An 8,677-nucleotide genomic window follows, 5' to 3' on the forward strand; every position below is an offset into this window, starting at 1 on the left:
TTCTTTTTCTTAAGATTGCTTTGGCTATTTGGGGTCTTTTGTGGTTCCAAACAAATCTGATGATTTTTGTTCTATTTCTTTAAAATATGCCATTGGGATTTTGATGGGGATTGCATTGAATCTGTATATTGCTTTGGGTAATATGGCCATTTTAACTATGTTGATTCTTCCAATCCATGAGCACGGAATGTCTTTCCATTTCTTTGTGTCTTCTTCAATTTCTTTCAAAAATGTCTTATAGTTTTCAGCATATAGGTCTTTCACATCCTTGGTTAAGTTTATTCCTAGGTATTTTATTCTTTTGCTGCAATTGCAAAAGGAATTGTTTTTGTATTTCTTTTTCTGAGATTTCATTGTTAGTATATAGGAAGGCAATGGACTTTTGTGCGTTGATTTTGTAGCCAGCAACTTTACTGTATTCATTGATTGTTTCTAATAGCTTTTTGGTGGAGTCTTTAGGGTTTTCTATATATAGCATCATGTCATCTGCAAAGAGTGATAATTTAACTTCTTCATTCCCAATTTGGATGCCTTTTATTTCTTTCTCTTGCCTGATTGCTCTGGCAAGGACTTCCAACACTATGTTGAAAAGCAGAGGTGATAGGGGACATCCCTGTCGTGTTCCTGAACGTAGAGCAAAGGGCTTCAGTTTTCTCCATTAATTATGAGATTAGCAGAGGGCTTGTCATATATGGCCTTTATTATGTTAAGGTATTTTCCTTCTATACCCATTTTATTAAGTGTTTTAATCATAAATGGATGTTGTATCTTGTCAAATGCTTTTTCTGCATCAATTGATATAATCATATGATTTTTGTCCTTTATTTTGTTTATGTGATGTATCACATTGATGGATTTTCGTATGTTGAACCATCCTTGTGCCCCGGGGATGAACCCCACTTGGTCGTGATGAATAATCTTTTTAATGCATTGTTGTATTCGATTTGCTAGAATTTTATTTAGGATTTTTGCATCGGTATTCATCAGAGATATTGGTCTGTAGTTTTCTTTTTTGTGCTGTCCTTACCAGGTTTTGGTATCAGGGTAATGTTGGCCTCATAAAATGAGTTAGGGAGTACTGTCTCTTCTTCAATTTTTTGCAAGAGTTTGTGCAGAATTGGTATTAGATCCTCTTTGAAGGTTTGGTAGAATTCACTAGTGAAGCCATCTGGTCCCGGACTTTTGCTTTTGGGAAGGTTTTGGATGACTGATTCAATTTCGTTACTGGTGATCGGTCTGGTTAGATTTTCCAGTTCTTCATGGTTCAGCCTTGGAAGGCTATATGTTTCTAAGAACTTGTCCATTTCTTCTAGGTTGTTGAATTTGGTGGCATATAGTCCTTCATAGTATTCTTGGATGATCCTTTGTATTTCTGTGGTGTCCGTGATAACTTCCCCTTTTACGTTTCTGATTTTGTTAATCAGTGTCTTCTCTCTTTTAATCTTAGTAAGTCTAGCCAAGGGTTTGTCAATTTTGTTAATCTTTTCAAAGAACCAGCTCTTTGTCACATTAATTTTTTCTATTGTCTTTTTGTTCTCTATTTCATTTAGTTCTGCTCTAATTTTTGTTATTTCCTTTCTTCTGCTGACCTTGGGTTTTACTTGTTCTTCTTTTTCTAGTTCTTTAAGGTGTAACATGAGGTTATTTATTTGGGAGTTTTCTTGTTTCTTGAGATAGGCCTGTAATGAGATAAATTTCCCTCTTAAAACTGCTTTCGCTGCATCCCAAAAATTTTGGTAGGATGTATTTTCATTGTCATTTGTTTCTATGTATCTTTTGATCTCTCCTCTAATTTCTTCTTTGACCCAGTCCTTCTTTAAAAGTATGTTGTTTAATCTCCATGTATTTGTGTTTTTCCGCTTTCTTTTTACAGTTGATATCCAATTTCAAAGCCTTGTGATCAGAGAATATGCATGGTATGATTTCAATCTTCTTAAATTTGTTGAGACTGATTTTATGTCCCAATATATGGTCTATCCTTGAGAATGTTCCATGTACACTAGAAAAGAATGTATAGTCTGATGTTTTAGGATGAAGTGCTCTATAAATGTCAATTATGTCCATTTCATCTAATGTGTCATTTAGGGCTACTATTTCGTTATTTATTTTCTGTTTGGATGATCTATCCATAGCTGTCAATGATGTATTTAAGTCCCCTAGTATAATTGTGTTTTGGTCAATTTCTCCCTTTAGTTCTGTTAGTAGTTGCTTGGTGTATTTGGTGCTCCCTGATTGGGGGCATAAATATTGATGACTGTTATGTCTTCTTGTTGTACAGTCCCTTCACCATTATGAAATGTCCATCTTTGTCTCTTGTTATCTTTTTCACCTTGAAGTCTGTTTCATCTGATATCATTATGGCTACACCTGATTTTCTCTGGGTACCATTTGCTTGGAGTGTCAATTTCCACCCTTTCACTTTGAGTCTATGCTTGTCCTTGTAGCTGAGATGTGTCTCTTGGAGACAGCATATGGTTGGGTTTAGTTTTTGATCCAATCTGCTACTCTGTGCCTTTTTATTGGTGAGTTCAGTCCATTTACATTTAGGGTGATTATTGATATGTGAGGATTTCCTGTCATTCTATCTTTAGTTTTCTGGTAAGGCTGTGTCTCCATTGTTTCTTTGCCTTTTCGTTGTTGTCTATTATTTCTGTGTGGTAGTATTCTATGATGTTTCCCTCTGTTTCTTCTTTTATTTCAGTATATATTTCAGTTCTGGATTTATTTTGAGTGGTTACCCTTAAGTTTATGTAAAAGAAAGTTTGATATTTAGAGTATTCCATTTTCTTCAGCATGCTTACTTTCTCCTTTCCCATATTCCGGTTCAGGCCTTTACTCTCCCCCTTTTTGAGTTTTGGTTGCCACAAATTGTCCCTGTTGGTGGTGGTCGAATAGCCTCCTTTAGTATTTCTTGTAGTGCAGGTCGTGTATTATAAAATTCCCTCAGCTTCTGTATGTCTGGAAAGGTCTTTATTCCTCTTTCATATTTAAAGGATATCTTTGCTGGATATATTATTCTTGGCTCATGATTTCTCTCTTTCAATAGTTTGAATATTTGGTTCCACTCTCTCCTGGCTTGTAGAGTTTCTGCTGAAAAATCTGATGATAATCTAATGGGCTTTCCTTTGTAAGTTACCGTCTTCTTTTCCCTGGCTGCCTTGAGGATTCTTTCTTTGTCGTTGATTTTAGACAGCTTCAATACAATGTGCCTTGGAGAAGGCCTGTTGGGATTGAGGTAACTAGGTGTTCTATTTGCTTCTTGGATTCGAGGGTCCAGTTCTGTCCACAAATTTGGGAAGTTCTCATCGACAATTTGTTTGAATATATTCTCTGTTCCTTCTCTCTTTCTTCTCCTTCTGGTATGCCCATTATTCTTATATTGCTCTTTCTGATGGAGTCAGAAAGTTCTTGTAGAGTTCTTTCATTTCTTTTAAGTCTCAAGTCTCTTTCTTCTTCTATCTGTGTCATTTCCAGGTTTCTATCTTCGATGTCACTGATTCTTTCCTCCATCTGGTCAACTCTACTACCTAAGCTGGTTATTTCATTCTTAATTTCTTCTATTGAGTTCTTAATCTCCAGAAATTCTATTTGGTTCTTTTTTAAAATTTCAATCTCTTTCGTAAAATGCTCATGCTGTTCTTTGATTGAGTTTCTGAGTTCATTTAACTGCCTATCTGTGTTTTCTTGTATCTCGTTGAGTTTTTTCAGAACTGCAATCTTGAATTCTCTGTCATTTAAGTCACATATTTCTGTATCTTTAAGTGCCTTCTCTGGAGATTTTTCACTTTCTTTCTGAGCTATCTTGTTGCCTTGGTTATTCATGGCGATTACTGGTTTACTATTTCTCTTCCTAGACATCTACAGGAGTGACTTCTGCAACAGGTTGATAGAAAGCGGTCTTTCTTTTGTTTGCCAGTACTTGTTGGTAGAATGTTTTATTATTTCTCCAACTGCAACTTACTTTTCTTCTCCCACACGGTAGTGCTATGTTTTCTCTGCACTATTCCAACTTCTCACACAATGGGGGGATTCCCTGGGAGACGGGCTTCTCCTCTGTTAATAGTTCATCTAGGTCACAGGGCGCAGTGTCCCGGTGGGTATGCGGAGAGCTTTTGATGTTCCAAAGCTCTTCCAGCTCCTGATTCAGAGCCCGTATGTTTCAGCAGTTCTGTTTACTCCTGCAGGGATCCACCCAGATAGGTGGGGTCAGGGGCAGGGTGAGTTGTGAGAGGTGGCCCAGAGCAATGGCGGCGACCACCACCACAGCCGGTCCTGCTTCCACAGCTCTCTTCCCTTTGCCGGAATTAGTTGGGCTGTGAATTTGTGTCTGCGTCCACAGTTCTCAAAATAGCAAATTTTCTGTTGTTTTGATCTGACACTGCTACTGTTTCGCTTCTAGCACCGGGCAGGTGGGGGCGGGGCGAGCTCTGGGAGGATAGGGAGGGGGCAGCTAGTTCCAGTGCCGAAGGCTCCGTTCTCTGCTCAGCAGTGCGGGCTTAAACCACCGTTTTCAGCCTTTTTCCCTCAGTCTTTACTCCGAGGTCTCTGCCGTGAGCGTTGGGTTCAGCCGTGTTATATGCTGTCCCCTCAGCCCTGTGGAGCCCTGGCGGAGCCCTAGCAGTCCGAGTTCTTCCCTCACTCGCAGCTGCGGTAGTTCCGGTAAGCAGCGAGCTCGGCGCACTGAGCGAGGTCTGTGTCCTGCGCCCGCGCGGCTCCATCTCCGCGCGCACTTCTCCCTTCCCTCCTTCCTCCACTCTCGCGAATCTCCCACCTGTAGGTGATTTCAGTCGGTAGTGGGCCTCTTCGTCTTGCCTGTCTGCTGTGCAGGGAGTCCTTTGTGGAGTTTTTGTTGTTCGATTCTTTGTTAATTCCAGGGGAGCTTTACAGAGGCTCACCTCACTCCACCATTTTTCCGGAAGTCCCATTCTTCATTTCTTTATTGAGTTTTTAATCTCCAGAAATTCTATTTGGTTCTGTATTAAAATTTCAATCTCTTTGGTAAGATGTTCATTTTGTCTTTTAATTGTGTTTCTGAGTTTATTAATCTGCTGGTCTGTGTTTTTTTGCATCTTGTTGAGTTTTTTAAGAACTGCAATCTTGAATTCTCTGTCATTTAAGTAACATATTTCCATGACTTTAAATTCATTTTCTGAAGACTTTTCATTTTCTTTCTGAGCTAGCTTGTTACCTTGGTTATTAATGGTTAATGAATTATTATTTCTTTTCCTAGGCGTCTGCAGGAGTGCATTCTGCAACAGGCTTAGATAGGAAGAGGTCTTTCTTTTGTTTTCCAGTAGGTGTTGGTAGAGTGTTTTATTTTCTCTCTGACTGCAGCCTTTTATTCTCTCTCATCCTCTAGTGTTATATTTTCTCTGCACTGTTCTGGCTTCTCACATAATGGAGGTCGGTTTCTCCTCTGTGAACAGGTGACCTGGGTCACAGGGCACTACCTCTGTGGGGGGATATGGAGAGCTTCTGCAATCCCAAAGCTTTTCCTGCACCAGTTTCAGAGCCTGTGTGTTTCAGCGGCTCTGTTTATCCCTGCATGGATCAGCCCAGACAGGTGGGATAGGGGTGGATTGGGTTGTGAGAGATGGACCAGAACAATGGTGGTGACCACCAGCACAGCCAGTCCTGCACCCAAGACTCCCTCCCCTTTGCCCGAACTAGTTGGGCTGTGAGTCCATGGCTGCTGGCTGTAGCTGCAAATATTCTGTTATTTTGATCTGACACTGCAACCATTCTGCATCTAGCACTGGGCAGATAGGGGTGGGACAAGCTCTGTGAGGGTGGGGAGGGGATGGCTAGGCTCCATGCCTCAGCCTTCCATACTTTGCTTGGCAGTGAGGGCTTAAACCTGCATTTTCACCCTTCTTCACTCAGTTTTTACTTTGAGGTCTCTGCCATGTGCAATGGGTTCAGCCGTATTTTATCCTGATCCCTCAGGCAGAACTGTAGTTCATAAGGGGAGCGCTAGCAGTCTGAATTTTTCCCTTTTTCATGGCTGTGGTATCTCTGGAATGCAGGGAGCTCGGAGCTCTGAACTACCGGTAGGTCTGTGTCCTGTACTCAGGCTGCCCGCATCTCCTCACTTCCCACTTTCCTCCTCGCCCGGTTGCTCAATTCGCGCACCTTTAGATGATTTCAGTTGTGCACCTCTTAGTCTTGCCTGTCTGCTGTGCAGGGAGTCCTTTGTGGAGTTATAGTTGTTCAATTTGTTGGAAATTGCAGGGGAGATTTCAAGAGGCTCTCCTCACGCCACCATTTTTATCAGGATTTATTTCTGTCAAATGCCATTTTCCAATTAGCCACTAGAGTAATATTTCTAAATTGTCTTTTCTACTGTGTTGTTCAGGTTCTTAGAGAAGCAGATACCAAAACAGAGCTGGAAGTGCAAGAAAAATATCAGGAAAACAATCAACCTAGGATTTTTTATATATAATTTAATAAATTATCACAGGTATATAACTAGTGTTTTATCAACCTTGAACATTTCAATTTGATCACAGTAGACATTTAAACTATCTTTTGGCACACAAATCATCTGCTATACCTCTTGATTTTTGAGAACATTACTCTCTGAACTAACCAGTGATGCAGCCTGAGTCCCAGAGAAACAATGATGCAATTCTTTCTTCATACCACTAGTCTGTATTCAATTGTAGGATTTTGTTTATGATGTCATTATAAAACATTTTCTGGTAGGAGAATTTAATGATACTTGTTGAGATACAGATTTAATGGTACTTTTTGAAAAATGAGAAATTTATATCATCAAGAGGGTGACATGTCTCACAAAAGCCAACACCATTATATTGCTAATAATAATTAATAACAACAACAATAGAAAAACAATTATAAGTGTTATAAAAGAACATGATGTGCTTTGCTCCAGTACTCATCAAGCAGAAGGAAGAGTTGGTCTCAGAATGCAGTAAGATGATTGCTATTTTTTATGATTTTAATTTTAATAGTGTTAATGTTTATTAGTGACACATGATTGGCTTTACATGTCTTATAAATAACAAACTAGGTGAGTGTGTGGTGTCTGTCACACATGTGTATTCTCGGTCAGTGGAGCTGCCCTTTATTTGGATTTGGAGACCTTTCATGCACAGAAAATAGCAGAATATACCTCCAGGAACTGGGACCGACTTTTCACATTTTAGCACTGAAAACAATGGGGGAATTCTTGGCAGTTTCTCAGGTCTCAGATTCTGCTAAAGTCCTGTGATGTAGAAAAGTTCATCTCAGATGTTTTAGCAAACAGAAAACTGCTAGAAAATGTTTCTCTTGTTCCCTGGTCCTGTTGAATTCATAACACTTAAACACCTGTGTCCATCAAATAGAACACACAGGATCACAGCTAGAGCTGTTCTTGACTTTGCAATTTCATTGACTGACAGTTTAATATCTATTTATTTTCACATCTGACACCAGTAAAGACAGGCTGGCATCGTGAATGTCAAGACATTATGCTGACAACTGTATTTTTTTTTCATCATTTGTGGGGGTAGAGGAAGGTTCAATATTCCAAAAGAAAATGTTCTTTTCAAGCACTGCAGCTCCAATAAAGACCAAATTACAGTTCAGATATAATTGGCAGAAACTATTGATAGGTTACCTGTACATGTTTATATAGGAACAGGTATAGTCAATTTGAGATTTACTAGTAAAGTAACTGTTACTGTTATACTCTGGAATGAAATGTATAATTATACTATTTAAATAGCTGAAACAGCTGCCATTACTGTGGACTGTGTAAACAGTGTTTTCCATGCTAAAATTAAATGTTTAGAATATGGTCCCTTATTTTCAGCAGCTCTTGTTTAGTCTCAGAAATACAAACAAGAGGTCTAGCTCCATTCCAGTTCCCTAATATCGGAGCACTCCAGATAAGAAGCATTCACAAAATAAAAGCAAGATGGATTTTAAAAGCCTCTAGCAAGACCATAGTTTGCTCAACATTTACCACAAAGTAGAGAACGTAATGTTCACATTAGGTGCCATGAAAAACACATTTCTTTTCCATATGCTGAAGCAGATCAGATGTCCTTTGTTTCTCTCATTTATGCCTGCTGTCTAAACAGAAAATAATTCAATTTTACTGTACCTCAGTGTACAGGTGGGGAAATATTATTATGATGCTGAGATCACTCAATTTTTCAGTCTGATGTCTTGAGAACTTTCTTATGGCTAGAGGTAAAGTCTGATCACTCACAGGACTAGTCTCACAGTGCAGCCATTAAGGAGCTGCCTTATAATCAGACTGTATTGAATGGACTGACTTTATTGCCTTTACAGTTTAGGGTTGAAGTACACTATTACATCTTACAGCTCTCCTCCCCAATGTCATTTTGCCAAGTACTCTAAGAATGAAATATGCTCTCTGAACTGAAATTTTGTTCTGAGTGTGTTCATTCACAGAAATTAGGCATGAGATTGATTGTGGATTTCCACAAAATCACATTAATTTCAGTTCTTGGCAATTACAGTATAATTAGTGCTATTGATGTAGCAGCCTCATAAATAAATATTTTGTAGCCATATAGGAACGTTTTGTTTGTTTGTTTCTTGCTTTATTGGTTTGTTTAGGCTTCATTTATGGGTAAAATTAAGCCTGGGTATCTTCACTCTTTCTGCAGAAGAATCATACAGGGATGGGTAAAGAGAAGGG

Source organism: Rhinolophus sinicus, linkage group LG14, assembly GCF_036562045.2.
Source record: "Rhinolophus sinicus isolate RSC01 linkage group LG14, ASM3656204v1, whole genome shotgun sequence".
NCBI lineage: Eukaryota > Metazoa > Chordata > Mammalia > Chiroptera > Rhinolophidae > Rhinolophus > Rhinolophus sinicus.